Raw genomic sequence first — 20504 nt, 5'->3', positions numbered from 1 at the left:
CCCATCGATCATTCTTAAACACTTTGTAACCACCCATGACTGTGACGTGCACCAGCCCACCAAGTTCCCATGGCTCTACTCAAACTACAGCTCTTTAACTGTAAATGAGCTCTCCACTCTTCATGTTCACTGCACTTCATGTGCGCTGTCCCTTTCAAGTGGGGACATGGAAGTCTCCCTTCAGTCTTCTCACACATACACCTCTTCCCTTTCCACTGATTGCTCATTTACTTCTGGGTGTCCCTATCTCCCAGTTCTTTGGGGGTGTTGAAAGCCCTTGTCACTCTGTTGGTGTTGCAGTTATATCCTGCTTCACAAAATTCTCTGCTTTAGAGATCTGCAGACATATTTGCTTTAGACAGAAGGATTTAGCCATTATTCATTTGATCTCATTTGTATTCACTGACTGACTAACATAATTTCAGTACCAACTGAACTTTGCTGAGGAGGAAGGGATTGATTTGGAAGTACAGCTTGGAAATTACTTTCCAGGCTTTATTTTATAATTCCCGGAAGATCAGTTTTGGGGTCGCTTTTTCAAAACATAAAGCTGAATATATTTTTTTTTTCTGAATAACCTCAAGTGGAAAAAAGGATTCTGCCCCCATTATTTTGTGTGACCAGGTTGCACAAGAAGAAGATAAAACTCCCATCAACACTTTTGTCAAGGTCACTGAAGCATCACAGTCTTTTTCCCCTGCCCAGAAAAGGGACAATGGCAATAGATGAAAATGCTGATATATGATTGAATGTTCATGTGTATACTTCCTCAAATCCAAGTTCAACCTCTCTGATGTTCACCTGTGTAGAAAGCATAGTGTTGGTTTCATTCAGAACTGTCTGAAACTAGAGTTGCTAAGTTTAGAACCAAATTCAGTTCAAATGCATGTAGTTATTCAGGGTCTATGGGCTGAGTTTGGCCCAACATTTCTGCACTTGGAGGATTAACACTGTGACAGCCTGACAAATGAGTAATCATTAACAGAGTCTAGTAGTGGATCACCTCCATGCTCTTCACCCAACCAATGTCCCAGACAGAGTGAAATAATGTAAGCTATCTTCAGCAAGCTCAACCAGGATATTATCCTTGTCTTTGTTTACTGACACACTTATGTATTTCTTTACTTTAGACAAATGTTCTTTCAAGTCACCATTATTTTTACTGGAGCCAACATTTTCTTCTGATAAATCATGTTATCAACTCCTTCCCTTCTCACTTGACTGATGATTTCAAACACTGGTTGCTCAGTGCTAAGATGATAGACATCCAACTTTCCCTGCAATTACGAACAGAACCCATAAAAGATGAAGTGTGCACATATGGGAAAGCAACATTCAGAAGATTTCAAAAGTCTCTCAACTACAACCAAATGGTCCTTCATAATTGTTTTCCTAGCATCAATGTATCAGGAAGACAGAACAATATTCCTCTTGCATCCAGGCACTACAAGAAATGGAAATTCAATTCTATCATTTGCAGGCAACCTATTGGAAATCCTGGGATGTATGTATTTAATGGAAGTAGCAGCACCATGGTGAAAAAGTAGGCTCTCTGGTGAAAACTGGACTCACCCTCAGGACTGAAAAAGAAATCACAACATTCCACAAGTCACTGTTGACATTAATGGGCTCTTGGACCATCAGATTAAAACCCTGAGGATCTGATGCAGGTAGTTGCTCTAAGGTCACAATCAGGTGAGTTTTTACAGACCAGATTGGGATGTCTTATTTTTGTAAAGTAATGACACAGTAGCCTCAAAGAAATCAGTGGACTACTTGAAAAAAAAGGCATTGTTAGAGTGAGCAATACAATTTTGCAATGGACATAAAGTTTACAAGAAAAATAATGCAGAATATTACAAGCTGAGGTATTATATCCGAAATGTTCCCTCCACTGTAACTAAAAAGAGCTTTCATCACTCTCTCTAATGTGGTACCTGTTCCATCGAGAATACGCCTCCTCTCTCAGAGAAGGCACACTATTTTTCCACCAGACGTTTTTACAAGATGCTTCTAGCAGCAGGAGACAAATGATTCACCCATTCGTCCACCTGGCACACTGCAGCAATTTATTCCTTTGAGTGCTACACTTGTGGTGAATTATGCAGCAACACAAAAAGACTGATCAAGTATCCCCTCATATTCTGTACCTACTTTTAGATGGACGTAAGTCACAAATGGGTTCTGCACTGGTGATTCATAGTTATCCTGTCCTTCTTTTCTAATTTTCTCTTTGAGACCAAGGTTTTCTTTCTCTAAATCGGTGAGCTCGGCTCTAAGAGCTGTTATTTCCATAATTATCCTATGGCACAGCCCCACAATCTAACAGAGCAGAAAAAGTGAGTGAGCAAAGCTAGGGATGAGCAAACACCGTAGCCTAGGAGTAAATGATCTAGAGTTCTGAATATGTTGTATGATACCTAATTAATCGTAGCACAAATATTTTCCTAACTGAATGTTTTTTTGAAAATAATCCATTAATGATATGGAATAATCCATTTTGTACATCGCTGTTGGTTTTAGAAACATTTATTCCCTGGAAACAGTAGGAAGTTCACAACCAATATTTGAAGGTGGCAAATGCTTGAGCAGGGAGGTTGGACCAGATGATCCACTGTGGTTCCTTCCAACCTTACCCATTCTGTGATTTGATGGTTCTGTAATTCTATGAAATGTGTTAAGTTTCATATATACTCTTAAAAATGTCTGTTTCTGGTCATCAGAAAAGAAAGATTTCCTCACTAATAGGTATGAGAATTGACAGAAGAAAATGTGTGCAGAGGACAGAGGAGTAGAAAGATTGGGAAGCAGGATTAGGAAATCCAGTTTTAGGAGAAGGTCCTGTGCCTGGCTCTGCTACGTCAGTGAGCCTGGCCTCCCACAGCATAATGTCCCCTGCCTCCAGAAAGTCAGAACAACTGTGACCAGGCTTCCTTCAGTAAGCTCTGAGGTAATGAATTTATCAGAACAAATATGCTGTCTGCTGATAACCGTGTACATACAGACCATTTAATATATGATAAAAACAATTGCATGTTCCATTTGTTGATATTTGACAATCTACGTACCCTCAGAAAGGGCACACAGGTTAGCACAAATAGGAAGGTACATAATAGAACTTAAACAGATTTAAATGACAGAATTTAAATTTCACATAGTTAGGTAGGTATTGCTAGGTATAAATGTTTGGTTGTTTTCATACTGCTGAACAGCACTTGCAACCAGATTAGCACAATGGAGGAAAGCTAAAAGTCATTCTTAGCATATTACATTATTCAGATAAGAAATAGGCACAAATGCAGACTGTAGGCTCAGCCAACAGAACAGTCTGCTTTCAAGGTTGCCTGGCACCTCTGCATGCCAGATCTAAGCAGTAAATGCTAATAACTTCATTGGGTTCTTGGTAAAATTTCTTGTGTTAAATTTTTTGTCTTACATAAACATTACTGAGAGATTTTTGAAAAATGAATGTTAGGGGAAAATACAAGTATTTTAGCCCTGCTTAACAGTTCTGGTCATCTTTATTCAGAGCAGCACTAGCTTTCTTCTGATCTATGTTTCTCTTTTGTAAAGAAAAGTTGGTCAAATCCTATGACTCTATTGGAGAAAAAAGAACAATGCACAGGGTTAGACACTTTTTAGTTTTTAACTGTCTGCTATCCCATTTTAGCTGATCATGCCTGAATCTTTCTTGTGGCTTCTGACACCTCCACTGAGCATCTGAGCTTGCTCTTCAGACCTGCAGTGGCCTCTGTTAATTGCTTTAGGCTAATGAGAAGTGGAATTGGGAGTGGGACGTCTCTTATGAGGTTGAAGCAGAGCCCAGTGACATTAAGTAGCTCCTGACCCTGAGCCACTTCTGCGAGTACAAACATAGATGATACAGAATTTGGTGGTGATGGACTAGCAAAGTGGAGGGAGAGGGTGCAGACTCCACTGCCCACAGGCTTCAGGAAAGTCCGATTGACTCCTTCTGTATCTTTCCACCCAGCTGAAACCTCACATGCATTTTTCATTTTCTCTCTCATTCCAGCCTTCTCAAACATATGGACAGGACAGTGAAATCAGGCAAGAAGGGATGTTGCTGACCAGATACTATGCAGAAAAGGATGTAGGGGAGAAAAAGAATAAAATGGAAAAAGCGCGAGAAAATGGGGCAAAAAAGTTATAAGAAGCCCAGAGAAGAACTGAATCACAGATAGATGAAAATAGGACCCAAGAATGAAATCCAAAATGCAGGTGTTCTAACACTGCTGTGCCAACATCCTTGAAACCCAAGCAGTCTTCTCCCTAGTGTAGGTTTCTGTAGAAGCTGACATGCCTCAAGCAGTGGAGTTTGTTTTGATGGAGCCCTGCCTCCAAGTCAGCTAAGAGATTACATGGATATCACGATTCCACAAGATTACATTTCTGATTTATTGGCTGGGCTTCCTTCTTTTCAAAATTCCACCCCCACACACCAGCTATCCTAAAAAACATAGCTGAAGCTGCAAAGTCAAGTGCTCAGAACTTAAGAAGAGTTGGTTACACAGCCAACCTGGTATTAACAAATTTATGCAGCAAACCTGGTATTAACATTGTGGCACAGCCTGCGTGCCCGACCCACTTCTGTTTTCTATCTCAGTCAATGCATAAGACTGAATTGCTCTGGGGAAATGCCTTGCAAAGGAAGAGACCCATCAGTAGAAGTTTAAGATAGAAGGTTACCAGTGTATCATCCATTGTGAACATGAACCACAGAACAGCAGGCCACTATCTTTGCCTTCAGGTTATCTTTGTTTTACCAGTCCTTCTAGCATAACTTTTGGCACTGAGCGCAGAAACAGGAGCCCTAGAGCCTCCCTACCTTCCTTCTCAAAGGCTGTCGCGATGTGTCTATACAGTGAGTCTCTGTCCCAAATGAAACCACTAAGTACTGCCACTCAACAGACCACCACCATCACCAATCTGTGTCAGAGCCCTATCACTTTGGGGCTGCCAGCTCCTAAAGCAAAGCACAAAGGTGCATGGTGACTGTGCTTGTGTAGCCCAGCTCCACTTCAGCAAATTCCCAGCCAAACAGCTTGGCTTTATTTTTTACTTAGCAACTACCTCCCACACAGAGAAACCCTTCCCCTGTTTCAGAGAGTAGAATCAATGCTCTGGGCATGAAAATACTTGTTCTTTTTTTGGTAAAGTAAATGATGCTACTGCTGGAGCATATTTTCATGAAACATGGAGTAGGGCTTCAAGTTGCTGCACACTCTGGCCATGATATCACAGCCCAGTACAGTGTGACACTCCTCTAAATGACTTTTTTACAAAAGTGACCTAGGAAAACAAAATAAGAAACCTTGTGGGTGGCCTGAGTCACAAGGGTTGCTATATACAGCATACATCAAAATGAAACATGGTCACTTTATTGTAAATAAAATGCTTCTGCAATACCAAAATGAAGCAAAAATCAAATCATTCAGTGTGAAAGTTTTTGGTCAATCTATAGTTTCAATGAACTAATGGAAAACAGATTTGTTGTTTTTTTTTTTTTTGGCTGGTTCTAGCTACAACTGTATAATGATTGGATTTTTTCCATCTGAAGCTAAAAGAGAATTTTCAGTAGAGAAATTAAATCACCAGCTCAGAAACTGCCTGAATTGTAGTTGGGACCCAACATCCCTTCTCTCACAGAAAAGCATGGTTTGTGTTTTTTAAGTGGGAGTGGTCATTTCATAAATATTTTCTTTAATTTTCACTGAAAAAAATACAACCAGCTCCCTAACATTGTGATTGACCCCTGATTTAGCAATGACTCAGGAAGAAGAGTTCCCACAACAGATTCTGTGAATAAAGTCCTGCAATCCTGCACTGCGGTTCCATATAAACCTCAAGCCCTAACTCATCTTCACATTATTACAGTCCTGAGAGCTGAAATAAACCTGTCAGAAGGCAGCAGGGCACTACACAAGTTTGCTGCCAATGCTGCTATTACAAACCAACATAATCTGCATCTAAGCTCATAAGCTTAAGAAATGTGTTTCTTTTTTAGGTCACTGATTTACAAGAGCTTTAAGAAATAAAGATGTAAACATGATTTAGCTATTGCTTAGACAGAAATACAGAGTCTGTACCTCTGTATCTGATTCTTGGTAGTTTTCCATCAGCTGTTGAACAAATGTTTCAACTATCTGTGGTTGTACAACTGAGAAATTTTCTTGCATTATGCTGTGTTTCCAGAGCTCTGCGGGTACAGAGGAAGAAAACAAAAAACCAGAATAAACCCCCACATCAGTGGATATCACTGTCACAAAATATTGATCCTTCAGTAATCCTTGGGATTTGACAATGGGTATGCTTTATAGCTTAGGGCATGTTAGCTTTCCTAAAATGTTTACAACAAAAAGTAAATGTCATTGCAAACAGATTGCAAAGCCAGTGTTGAGCAGCAATATCAAATTTGTTCTCATATCCAAGCCAAAATGCAATTTCATTACAGACCAGTTCTGTCAATAATGACCTGGCCCACAATTGTGTATTGGAGTTTTCTGTAAATATTGAGTAAAGAATATGGCTTTTGCATGAAATTGAATATTTATGTGCACTAATTATTGCTGCCTGCAACCAGAACCAGTGGCAGTAGGGCACATTTTTCTTATCTTTTGTTTCCACTTTTTCTTTTTTTACTATTTCTGTCTGTAAATATCCAAATTGCCCATATCCATGCAGTAATTGTACCAGCACAACATACCCAAAATACTAAAACGTCTGACATTTAAATTGCCTAAGACGTTAACACTCCAGCACAGAGGAGTAGAGAAGTAATTTCCCATCAGCCTGTTTCAGCCTGCCTGCAAACTCCAGTGGGGAGCTGAGAGCAAATGTGTTCACATACAGGACAACACTTTGCTGCCTTTATGCATCAAGGCTACTTTTCACATGCAAGAATTTGGCTCCCATATTCCCAGATAGGGTATTTTAATTCTCCTTACCAGTGAGGAGACTATTCTCGTCTGGCTCTTTCAGATGTCAGTAGAGACATCTCCTAATTAATTTTCTTCTGTACATCATGGATCATGTGGTTTTCTGGGCTTTCCAGAAGATTTTGAAACTAGAATCAAGCTTAATACTAGCTTTTTCTAAATCTCTATAACGTTCATAAAGCAACTTGCTAGCAAAAAGTAGCAGACTAAACCAAAACAATTCTCCTGCCATTCTTCTCTAAAATACAGAACTTTCAGAGGGAATATTAAGGTCAGTATCATTTGAGGGTGATTGTATGCCTAGTGCTGTGCCACAAATAGTCTGGACAGAGGCAGGTTCCCCTGTTGCTTTGGGCTCTCCCAGGACCCACACCTGGTTCCATGCAACAGAGCCTCCCAAGTCACCCATATCTGAGAGACTTCCTCCCTCTGACAGCCTCCATGGGCCCCTGCTGAACTTCACTTATCAGAAACTCCTCCTCTGTGCCCATTTGTCTGACTAGGGCTTTCATGGCTGGTACAGGATATCTGCACTAGAATCACCAAGTCATGGGTATTTCACACATTCTCTCATTTACTGACCTTGGACCTTAACTCAGATTTTCCTTCCCCCGCTCCTGTTTCTAATCCACGCAGAATGTGGTTGTCTCAGCTCACTGCATTAGCCCCACTCCACCTACAAGCAGGACACAGTCTCTTCTTCACCAGTCCTGCCTTATTACATAGTTCAGTAATTTTTCTAAGTTTATAGTAATACAAAACTAAAACTGAGGGGAAGAAACCAAGAGGTCAAGCAGATAAAGCAGGGAAATAAGGTCACTATCAAGAACTTGTCTATCACCATTGATCAAATAGACCAAGAAACTCCCTCCACCTCCTACCCCTATCCTTGGTATCTGATCATGGGTTTGCTAAGAGCTTCTGAGTGCCAAGTGCCAAGGCAGTCACTCTGCTCTTAAAAAACAGAAGAGACATTAGCAAGCCATATACCTCGTTACATTTTATTGCTTTAATCATGTAACCTTTCAAACCCTTAAGAGTATGACACAAAGGTCAGCACAGAGCTCGGAGAGGGAAGTAGAGAGGTCTTATCTGTGGAAGGGGATGGGTGGGGATTTGGAGGAGGGAAAAGAGGGATTTTTTGGGTACAGTAGATTTAGCAGATTGCCTGCTATAAAAGAGGGGTTGTGGGTGCTGCTACAGTTACTCCTCGTGCTCAAAGTCCAGTGTAAGCAAAGCCAGGGGCAAGGAGCTGACCTCTTCTTCCAGGAGGCAATAACTGCTAAGCCCAGTCTCAGGCATCACCACGAGAAAGCTCTGGCTGTGGAGGGACTGGGAGATGCTGAGGACCTGGGGGTCTCCTGTCAAGCCCCATGGTGAAAGCACAAGCTGTTGCTCACTCCACATGGAGAATTTGCACCCCTGACTCGCAGCCCTCCTCCAACCCAGTCCTGCTCTCTCCCAGAGCTGCTCTCTCAGCAGAGTTCAATAAATTAGTTAGAGGTAAGGACCATGGGTCCCCACTAATGGACAGGGCTCCTTCCTCTCTGGTGGTAATGATGGGAAATAGCACTGGGATACAGATACATGGAGACTAGAATGGAGCAAACCTGATACCAACTCTTTACATACACATAGATTTTCTGTGATGGATTCAGACTTGTCAGTCTAAAATGCCTTGGCCTTGTAGGGACAGGCCCACTGAGCATTGCTTCCTCCATTGCATGACAACAGTGCTTTCCAGTGCCTTCGTGCACGGATTTCACCCTCACTGTGTCATCTTGCTCTTTCACTTCCTTTCTCGTGGTTTTCAGGGACAAGGTTTTTTAAAAAGCAGTGTTCCATTTTCCGCTTTCAGAAGGACCTCTCTGATGGCAACCTTCGAGTTTTCTATTCTTAACTGCTCAAAGTTGAGCCAAATAGGAAGGTTAAGAATAATTCTGCTACAATTCATCTAGCAGGCTTCTCAAATTTCCATTTATTCAAGTACTGTATTTAACATTGTTTATGGAACCTGAAATACAGGGGCGGGTCACACAACTGAGAATAATGCACTTGGAAAACATCACCAACAAACAGTCTGAATAGACATTGAAAGAGGGTAAAAAACAACTTTACTGAAACAAAGAAACAGAAGGTAACGAGCCTTTAGAGGAAAGTGAAAGTACGAGGCTAATTATAAGCAAAAATAAAGAAAGGTAGACATTGCAAGAGAAAAGAAATGTAAATGAAAGATGAAGACAGGAGGAAAATAGATGGAGAAGGCAGTGACATTACTTATTTTTCCTCTTTTCAGCCACTCTGGAATATTCTTGCATCTAAGGTAACTTAATCTTATTGCTCACAGAATTCATTGTAGAGAGGAATTGTATTGATACCCTCAATTCTCAACTTCAGCACACCCTCTTCTGCCTTTAATATTTCTAGTTGCTTTCACAGTAGCAGAGAAGATCCCAGCAAGTTAAGTGATACAACCAGATCATGATGCCTCAGCAAAATTTGCGGCCCTTTTGCTATTATGCAGCCAGTTAGCACTTGAGTGTCAACTGTTTCTGCCTAATTCTGCTGGAAGTCCCAGGGAAATGTTTTGTTTCAGAAAACTGTGTCAAGCTTTTCACATGATTTTCTGTGCTTAATATCATCTCATGAGATACACAGTGAGACAAGACATGCAACAAGCTATTGTGCAATTGGAACTTGCAACAGAGCCTCAGCATTCAGAGCACAATACAGGAAAAAAGGGGCCTATTTTTTGACTGCAATGGGTACTCGCATACATCAGAGATGGGGGTAAAATTTCACAGAAGTTAAATCCTTTGTTTTATTGCTGCTTTCCTCAAGAGGATCACTTCAACAGCGTCAATCTCTCCTTGGTCGCTAGTAAGAGTGCTGTTAAAGAAATCAGACTCTTAGGTCAGATCATGAAGGAAGCAGACCCTAAAATAGGTAAATTTGTCCTTTCCACTCATTTTACATTACAAATCAATCAGTGCATTTGTTTCCCATCACAAACAGTTTGAATCATTCCCCATTCCTTGAAACAAATCTTTATGTAGTTTCTGGCAGGCTTTAGGTGCCCCCAGCAGCCATTCCTCACAAACACATCCACTCAGGGAAGTACAGCCTGGAAGTACCTTTCCTCTCCTCGATTAGATTCAGCTTTAGAGAGTGGCCAGGCTGTTGTTTTTCCCTTTGCACTGAAAAGAAAGAGCTGGTCCTTCGGTGGGGTGTGGGAGGAAGTCAGGACAGTCGCTGGTTTCTCCAGAAGTCTGAAGATACCAACAGGTCCTCAAGGGGCATCTACCATTAGGGCTTCTCTCAAGAGCACTCAGGATTGATGAGACAGCACTGTTCCCTTTGCTTCTTACGAGCTGACCAGGAGTAGGTGAGGTTATTGTGGCACGCCTCAGGTCTAGGTCACTTACGTTCACAGAGATATGGTTGCAAAAACTAAGAGGAGTCCTGCAGAGAAGCTGTATAGTCCCAAACAAACTGAACTGTTAGAAGCACCTTCTTGTTCTGAGCTAATGAAACTTGACAGTCAGTGCCTCCTTCACAGCACAGCCATGGCTGTTCTGCAGTACATCCTCCACTGGAAACTGCATCATCACCAGCTCTGCACGAGCAACCCTTTGGCCTGGATCACTCAGGCTGCACAGGCACAGCCTGGAGAGGAAGGGAAGGTCTCGTAAGTTCTGGTGTCAGAGCTTCACCAGTAATAGCAAACCTCAGATAACTGCCAGCACAAATTTTTTTGTGTTAGAAACATAAATGGGTATCAAGTTTTTAGCACCATGGTCCTAAAACATATGTGCCTGTGCATGAAAGTTATGGAATTCTCTGGTTCTAGCACACTAGAAAAAGGCTAGGTATAGGTTCATTATCAATAAAAATACTCACTTCTACTTGAAGAAAGGTCAAATGTGAAGCAAATGGTAAGATGGGCTTTTGGACAGAAAAAGGGGAGATTTTTTTTTCACTTCTGTTTTTTAAAAACAGAAAAGAAATGAGATAGTATTAGCTTGCTTTATTCCTGCATCATAGAATCATCTTGTCTTTATGTCTTTGGGCGTAAGCACAAGGCTACTGTCTCACTGTACCTGTATGTTGTAATTGATATTAATTGCATTGTTGATAGTGACTGGAAACAATCCTCCATCCATTAGGAATGTCCTTCAAGGAAAACGTATGAGTGAGATGACTGTTCATAAATAAGAACAACATTCAATTAGTTCTGAGAATCCCATCTAATATGATGAGGAAAAGGCGACTCAGAGGCCAAGCTGATATTTGATATGTGTTACACTCTGCTCTGACTTTGAAAGTAGGCCATGTATTAGAAAAGAGAGAAGCATCTGTTATCACTCCTTGGGAAAGAAACAATAAGATTAATTCCATTAAGAATTAATTAAGAATACATTTCCTACCAAGATGCTGTGCTACTTCTGCCTCCACGGAATAGCTCATATGTCCTTACCTACCTACTCTCAATCATTTATTATTGGTCCTACCTCAGAGGCATCAGACATCTTATTAATCAGACATCCAGATTTTGCATGCCAGTACAAATCTTGCTTCTCAGTTATGCTAAGTAGGTCCTATGTGTCATTGTCACCTAAATCAAGGCAGAAAATTGTATTCCTATACGTCATTATTTGGGAAAGGCATTATTAAAGGTGAATAATGGTAGTATGTAATATTGGATAATTAGCAGGATGGCATTAAAATGAAGAATCATGAGGTCAGAATGATTATTTAAAACTGCCTATTACCTTGGAACATGCTAATATTGTCAGCAAGACTCATCTTTACTTTCCCTGACGTGACACCAGCTTTTTTTGCTGGTGTCATTCAAGGTGCCTCTTGAGCACATAGGTATGTAATTTGGCATTATGTAACTCCATGTGGTGCTTGTATCTAAGAATACCACTCCACCTAAATATCTTGCACACAACCATGACAGACACGTTGGGCTAACAAAACTGCTGCCAGGTGATAAGAAAGCTCAGAAGGGTAATTACTCAAAACTGAAAGTTGGGAGAATCACCAACATCTATCATGCAGAATAATTCCATTTTGGTGACATCAGTGTGTTTACATTCCATATCAAATTTTTATTATTCACTTCTGTAGACAGTGCTTTTTAGAACTCCTACTGGAGAATCAAGTTAATAAGCTGTGATCATGGGATTTTTTTAATTAGCTGTTAGTGGTTAGATTCTTTGCACTATAGTAGGGAAGGAGTAAGAACACCAAAAAGAAGTGGAGAGGACATTGCTCTCCAAGAAGCTCAAGGCAAACGGAGGAAGGAAGAGTGCATCTGAGATTACACTTTACTCACCCTGCAGATTTGAGGATCCAGAAGGTGTGGGAGTCACAGCTGTGAAGCAAATGCACTCTGAATCACGGAGTTACCCAATGGAGGCAGCGCATGGTGTATTCTGTCTGTAATACTCTGGTAGGCTGAAATATTCCCCGAGGACAAAAATGTCTCTCTGTTTGTATTAAAAAAGAAGTAAGATGACTTCAAAATTCTCCAAGTGGTCTATAACAAAATTACTTGCACCTCATCATAACCAGCTTGGTAGCAACTCAGAGGGGTAGTGGCAGACTTGATTAAAACAAATAGGTGCAAATAGTAATGATATAGATACACGTGTGAAAGTGCCTCTGACTGAGGACATTTACAGCAAAACATATGTCTGAGATATTGGAGAGGAATGCTCATGTAGACTGGATAATAATCCAGAAGCTCTACTGCGTCCTATTTCTGATATTAAGAAAATTTTCTATACAAAGTGGGAGAGCCACTAAAACCTTTCAAAGTTTTCAAAAGTGCTTGTGAAGCTTTGGAACCTAAATTAAAGAATACTTGGAGTCCAGAGCCAGGTTTAGTAGCAACACTCCCCACTGATTTTATGAGACCTGGGCTCACACAGCAGTGCAGGGGCTCCAGCACCCAATTAAATTGTCAAATGCTCTTCCTACACAGCTGTACAACACTTTTGGAACCCAGCTGGCTCCTCATGCTTGGATTGCATTGTGCTGTGCAATCCCACACATAAGGCTACCTTTTACTGCACTCTATGTGTCATGTAAATGTATTACTCAACCGAGATTTGACATGACTTTGTCATTTCATTACACCCTCTTTGTCACCCTTGTTTCTCCTGTAGTTCATTCTCATGATCTAAAAAAAAAAAAAAAAAGAAGAAAGAAAAAAGAGCCCCTGTTCAACCAGTTCTTGAAATATAAGAAGCAATCTAGACTGCAATTCTTTCTGTAGCTGCACATCCTCCTTTGAATGGCAACTCTAAGGCAACTCTAACTCTTTTGTTTTTGTCAAACACACACAAGTGTTTTTAAAAATTACGTGGAGTTTGTATCAGTTGCAGGACTAACTGAAGAATTATAGGGACAAATAACAGCTTCTGAGATTGAACTTGGCACAGAAGTTCAAAAGAGGTTAAATGTGATTTAGTGTCACACTGTGAGCCCTGATGTGAAGAATATGGAAACTAATTGCACTGGCAGTAAGGAACAAGAAAGGTGAAACAGCTGATATTCTGAATTTCTTCTTACTTCCTGTTAACACACAATTCCTTATTTGAGGAAAACATTTCCCCTCATCAATTGCCTTTACAGTATTTTAATCAGGAAAAAAATAGAAGTTAAAGCACTAGGTAATTTTATATCCTTGCAAATCTCCAGAAAAATCTTCCGTTTACAAATACATTCTGAACAGCACAAGTGTGGTCATACTGGGTCAGAGCAAAGGTCCATCAGCCTGAGTCCTGCCTCCCACAGTGATCAAAAGCAGATTCATGAGATTACAAAAAATCTCCAGAACAAGCTTATGATGATATTTCCCACCGATGTTCTCACGGCCTCCCTGAATTTGTAGCTCGGGCATTTCCCCAGCCAGAGGTGATTGCTAAGTGTTTAATAATCCTTGGCAGATTTGTCTTCCACGAGCCTGTGCAGGTTCTCTCTGTGTTCTACAGCCTGATTACAAGTCATGTGCAAGAAACCCCTTTTTGGTTTTGTTGTTCAGAGCTGCCTACCTGCTGTTCAGCTGTGCATGTTACACTGGAAAAGACCTTGAGCGAACACTCCTTGTTCATTCACTGCCTTTGACTGGCAGTTTTATGGGGCTCTCCATACCTCTCGTTTCAACCAGCAACTGTATGGCTCCTTACCAAGTTCTCTGTTCTTCCTCAGGTGGGGACCAGAACTGTGTAGGCTCATCAACACAGATTTATTCAGTGGTGTAGTGGTGTTCTTATTTTTCCTCACCTAAAGGGAATCAATTTGATTTTTTTTTTTATCACTACTGAGTTGAAGTTTTGACAGAATTTTCTGTTGTAACTTCGAGGTTTCATTACTACATGGTCAATATACTGATCAAGTCAGAGGTTATAATTTTATACATTGGGATTGCTTTTTTTCCCCCAGATGCGTCATTTTACCAACATGCTGAACTTCATCTGCTGTTTTGTTTTGCAGCCACTCTATTTTGTAAGATCCTTCTGCAGCCAGCTCTTGCCCTTGATATCCTTGGTATCAAAGTACCATGCACACACAGCACCACTGGAGCTTCAGTGTCTTTATCTATGAGCACCTGAATAGCACAGGAGAAAGCTCAAACTCCTGTGGGAAGCCACTGGGAGCCCTCCTCATCCACTACTAAAGTTGTCCATTTACAGCCTTCTCCTTCCTAAATCTCAACAACCATCTCCTCACATATCCAATGGCTGCTCAGACTCCTTAAGAGCCTCTGTTGAGGCTATTAAAATTTTCAAGGAATCCAGACAAACTGTATCAACCCTTCGGCTGTGCTTGTTAACACCATCAGAGAACCCCAATATGTTTGTAAGGCATGACTGCACTTTCTAAAAGTGGTGCTGACTCTTCCCAAATACATGATATTTGCCCACGCATCCATTCTTTCATTAACCTTTCACATTAAAAAGTTAATTATTATAAAATGCTAGCAAGGATGGTGGTATATCAAGATTAGGCTTGCCAGACACAAGCAGAATCAGGTCCTGAGACAGCATTTTACTTACTCCAGAGACCTAAGCTAGTTACTGTCTGATAAGGAATGAGAGGCACAACTTTTCCAATGTTTTTTTAATAAAATATTATTGTAACTCAATCCTGCAAGGTAACAAGCCTCCTGCGGAGGCTCTAAAGTTTTTTTATTCCCTTTAAGCTTAGCAAAAAAATTCTCAAAGCAATTGGTCTCTACAAGTCATTACCCTTACAAGAGTACCTACTCTTACTTGGTGTTTGTAGGAAATGTGTTCACAGGGCTGGACTACCTCCCGAGACAGTCATTGCAGAAGTGATTTAACTTGGAAGTACCTGTTATAGAAACCCAGTGTTCTCTCTGTCAGACTGAAGGGCCTGCCATCATTGAGGGAAGTTAAATGGAGGAGAGCGAAATTATTCCTCAGCAGCAGCAACCCAAAAGATCTCTTGGTCATGAGCAACACAGTAAAACTGTCTGTACAAAATGTGTTATAGAGACAGCAGAGCACTGGGGGCTCTATCCTTGACCATATTTTCTGTTTTAAAAGTGTGGTAGCTAAGCACACATTAGATATATCTGAAATTGAAATACATTGCACATAATATTCCTCCTACATCTGGTTATGTTGTTTCTCACTGATCACTGAGCTCAGCCTTTTTGATTGTTTCAAAGCTCATTAAGCATGCTAATTTACGTGAGCTTTCTCAGTCATATACAAATGAAGTTACTGATATGGACTTGGCACAATGAGCTCAAACCATAGAACAGGCAGTGGTTTTTGTCAAAGAAAATAAACCCACTTCAAAATCAAACATTCACAAGGACAGTAGTAAAATAAAAGCTGTAACAAGCATTTATGATTCACTGACTCCTTCCTTCCTTCCAAAATGAAAATCTAAGATGATAAATTCAGAAGTGATAATAAAAATCTTACTCACAAAAGAGAAAAATACATAAGGGAAAAAATCTGGAGATATTAAAAGACAAAGCTGGTCCTCCACAATCTGGGGTCAGAGGCTCTGGGTTTAAGACACAAAAGCAGTTTGGGGAATTTCCTAACTGAGTAAAAGCCAGGAGATATGAAACCATGTGGTGAAATGCATCAACCATTTCTAAGCTAAGGTGGGGAGCTCTGAGAGCAGTCTGCAGACAAGATAAAGGCACAGATAAAATCTTTCAGGTAATCATTCCTAAGCAAATCCATCAAAGTAGCAAATATTTTTGTTTCTCGGGACACAACTGCTCCCAGACACCAAACAAGACCTCCCTAAGATGAGACTGGGGACCCCAGAGCAAGGTCAAACACTGGATTTTGTTCATGCTCAGGATATCACTCCCAGCTAGTGTCACAGACTCTGGTTAAGAAACTGCATCCCCAGCGCCTCTTACAACTGCTTTTTTCAGTATTTATATCTATCCAAACAGATAGACACAGTCAGGCAGCCTTCCCTCTGCAGTCCTTTCTGCCAGCTCCTGCACTTCCAGGGCCAGCCCAGGTACCTCCTACCTTCTGTTCCCTCTCCTCCTTATTTCCACAGAAATAAGTCAAAAGGTCTGATGCTTCTGTATACACAGGGACAGGGACAATACTACACAAACTGGTGGGATGGGGAATAATTTCATAAATAGGAAATATTTGTGTGGCTGGGTGGCTGGGTTTTGGTTTAATAACTTCTGATTTTAAACTAAAGGATCCTTCCTTTTCTTTTACTTTCATTGCTACCTCTAAACCAAGAGGACCAAGACTTTGTGGTTTCTGGCAGGTACTCCACATCAACACCATTTATCAGTGGCACATGCTGGCTTCATCCAGATTATAACTGCTGATGGTTATTTCCTCATCTCCAGTGACAAGCTCAATTGTAATGCATGTGAAAAGATGTGCATGGCTTAGTGCCTAGAACAGAATCTCTTTTAGCATTACCAAACACTGACCTTCTCTGGAAGTGTTTTGAACATGATCAGCCCTTTGGTAGGGTGAGGGATGATCCACAAGTTAAGGAAAGTGCATCCATCTTGAGACAGCAGAGACTGTGGTTGAGAATGAAAGGATCTGAGTTACTGTAAGAACGGAGAAATGTTCAGTATTTTGGGGCTTCTTTCTGCTTGTCATTTCCCAGAAAGACTTTTTTTAAAAAAATAAAACTGTTGCTTGAACATAAGATTTGCCTCTAAGATTTGGATCAAGAGTATTTTAGACATAACATGATTTAGTTTTGATATGTAGAGTAAAAGGTAAAGGTTTGACCTTTAAAATTCACAGAATTTGAGAGACATTTGGAAGCAACTTTCTTAAAGCATCTAATTTATAAAGCAAGGAGGTGAGCTGCTGTGCCAAGGGCATTCAGGGTCTCTTCCCCTAGGAACATGCTTTTGCTGGCTAGAGCAGGAAACAGGCAGGGCAATGCAACCGACACATTAAAAATCTGTATCATTATTTTAAAATAGGATGTGCAATTACTAGTAGGCAGCCCACTTTTTTTTTTTTTTTTGCCAGAAGACATGAAAATACAACATTTATTACATGAATAATTTACTTTTCTGTTTTTCTATACAATGTGCCATTTCTTGTCTTCATATACATGAAGTACAATATGAAGTTAGTACATTCTGAAATAAGAGATATAAATTCACCTTGGAGATTAGGTTCATGTCTTTCTGAAGTGAATTTTACAGGAGTTTTAATCTTTTTTTTTCCTTTTCCTTGGGGAAAAAAAAAAGCATAATGCTGAATGCAAAAAATAGACCTTTGGTTTAGGTGGGAAGGAGTAATGAAAGGTTAAATACTCTGTTGTAAGCACGGAAATCATAATTGGGGAGTGTTTGTTTAACCAGCTGTGACCTACTAACTTTTGCACAAGAATGATAAGCACAAATTGTACCTAAGGAAACCAGATCCTTTTTAGGGTGAGATTAGTATTCACACTCTCCATTTCCTCTGCTTTACGTCACAACACATAAACGATACCAGCACAGCAAGAGAAAATAGGGTGACCACAGTTTCCTCCAAAGGCAGAAACACACCCGCCATCCAGATGTGCTTTATCTTTACTGATTTTGGCAGTCAAGGACTGTGAACTGCCTGTCACAGGTGCTGTACTTCCCCACCTCATCACAGGATATTAAGGGTGACTTCTCTGTAGCCGTTTTTGCAACACGATGTCAGCCTGGTGTGAGGAAGCACCTAACTCCTTCAGAGTGAAAAGGACAGCCTGCTGCATCTAGATAAGCCCAGGTACCGCCTACCTCAGAAACAGATGAATAATTTTCACTGTCATTTCCCAAGAAACAGCTAAAACAGAGTTTAATCACTAATAGAACAGATTTTCTACACTGTATAAAAAACCCCCTAAAACACCCCAAAAATGCTTCATCATGCTCACAGAGTGACTAGTACTTTTAAAACTTGTATGGCTAAGAGCCTTGACCTAGTTTCATATGCCAAATCTGGGAACAAAAAAAAGGGCTAGGAGAAGGGAAGAACAGGATGGCACCACTGCACAAAAACTGCTGTCCTTCATTATCCTCTTTCTTCATGCTTCCAACATTTACTTTTAAGACAGCAGTTGCTGCAGGAGTCTTTTACTATCTTCTGTAAGATAACATTCCTGCTATACCCAGCCAGTGCTTGTGCCTTTTTCTAAGGGATACTGGCTTAGGTAAGCCAGCAGGGGTGGACACAGACTACTATCCACAGCCTTCCCTTCATCCTGCTGATCTTTTTTCTTCCCTGCATTTCCTCTGCTGTAACTAGCCACCTTCTTCTCATCCACCACATCCACCACTTCTTCCACCCAGCTGCAGGTCTTTCTCAGAGGGAGAGAAGGAGGAAGGGAGAGAGGGACAGGGAAGGCAGGGCCTGCTCACCACCAGAAGCACCAGGCAGCCACAAATGCAGGCAGCAGGAATAGTTCAGAAGATAGGAAAGTAATTGAATTAACTCCTGGTGTACAAGATGGAAGCTACGTTTCTGCTTTCATCATAACTAATTGACAGTTGCTATCTACAAGGTGCTTCTTGGCATTGGTTAAACAAAACCAGAAAGTGAAACATTAACTCGTAATAACTGATTAAGTGGGGACAAAAGAAGACCAGAGGAGCTGAAAGGACCGGAGCCATTTTTAATTAAAGCCTTTTCTCAAGCTGCCTGCAGATCCCTTTCTGGCATGAATGCCAGTTTCTGTAGCAGCCTGTGCAGGGCAGGTTGATGCAGATGAGAAGAGCCGAACGCTTCAGTGGTCCGTGGTCCCCATGCTGCAGCCATCCCCATGCTGCAGCCATCCCCAGTTCCCAAGCTGTCCCCACACTCACTGCTCTCTGGACACCTTCACATCTGTCTACCTCCAGTACGTAAGGTTTTGCTCTTGGCTTCCTTTGTATATGAAGCACAAAAAAGCAGCATAAAAGTGATATGGAAGTGATATGGAAGTGAGTGTGGCTGGGTCACAAGCTGAGGGAGAGACACAGGCAAGTGTCGAAGGAGGAGAAAAGACAACTTCAGAAACTTCAGTGCTATTAGGGAAATAAAAAAGAATACATATGTATACATGCTTATTTTCTAGGATATTTCATTGTCTTGAATGTTTCATTTTAACATGTAGAAGTGAATATGTTTATACTAACTGTTTTGAAGAAGTGTAACAGTGTAACTCTACAAAGTATTTTAGGGTACTGAAATATTTTCCTGCTGTTGAAAAGTTACAGGTCCAAGAGGCACAAGCCAATACCTAATCTGGGTGCACAATACAATGACTTGCAGATCTGTCTGTTGATTATCCCAGCAGAGTCAATGCCCTGGAGGGCCTTCTCTGTCACAAGTTGGATGCTCCTGAAATGCACCATGGCTTTATTCTTTGCATGACATCCCCGTGACTCCAAGAGTAGCAGGCAGTGCATGAACTGCAGACCTTTAAGTTCTGCAGCTGAACTCAGTGTGCAACTCCTTATGATAATATGCAAAATACTCTACAGCTTAAAAGCTTCTCAGGGTATCTGAAACAGGAGTACAAAATAAGTGTTTTAATCACCCAATAAAAATAGGTAGACATAGGAAAACAATCAGCCTGTAGCATGAGCCTGTGATGGGGTTACTTTCCAGCAACTACTAGCCAGATGAGAACTAGCCCAAAACTGGCGTGCAGCTGGCATACAGTTAAACCACAGGGGAGGGGTGACAATCACCTTCTCAACTTTCGTGATTTATTGGGCTCATAACTACAACTTCCAACTTTTGCCATCGACACAAGCTTCTGCCTGAACCTTAACACATGTTTTTTCTGTGTTTCCTGATGAGCCTCTCTGTTGCTGGGGAACAAGATGACCAAAAGCAAAACCAGTGTCCTGGGGGACTAGTAGTTCTAAAACCATCTGTCTGCTGGTGCTAACATGGGGAACCCAGAGACATACAAGGAGTCAGCAGAAGGACACGCCTTGCTAGACACAAGTTTTGAGGAAGGAGGTCCTTGTGACATGGCCAAAAAATTGTGCTTTCTGAAAGGAGCAGATGATACAGG

The sequence above is a fragment of the Lepidothrix coronata genome, unplaced genomic scaffold (genome assembly GCF_001604755.1).
Source record: "Lepidothrix coronata isolate B3197 unplaced genomic scaffold, Lepidothrix_coronata-1.0 Scaffold5, whole genome shotgun sequence".
NCBI classification, from domain to species: Eukaryota; Metazoa; Chordata; class Aves; order Passeriformes; family Pipridae; genus Lepidothrix; species Lepidothrix coronata.
The sequence above is the reverse complement of the archived record's forward strand: the minus strand, read 5'-3'. Positions refer to the sequence as shown.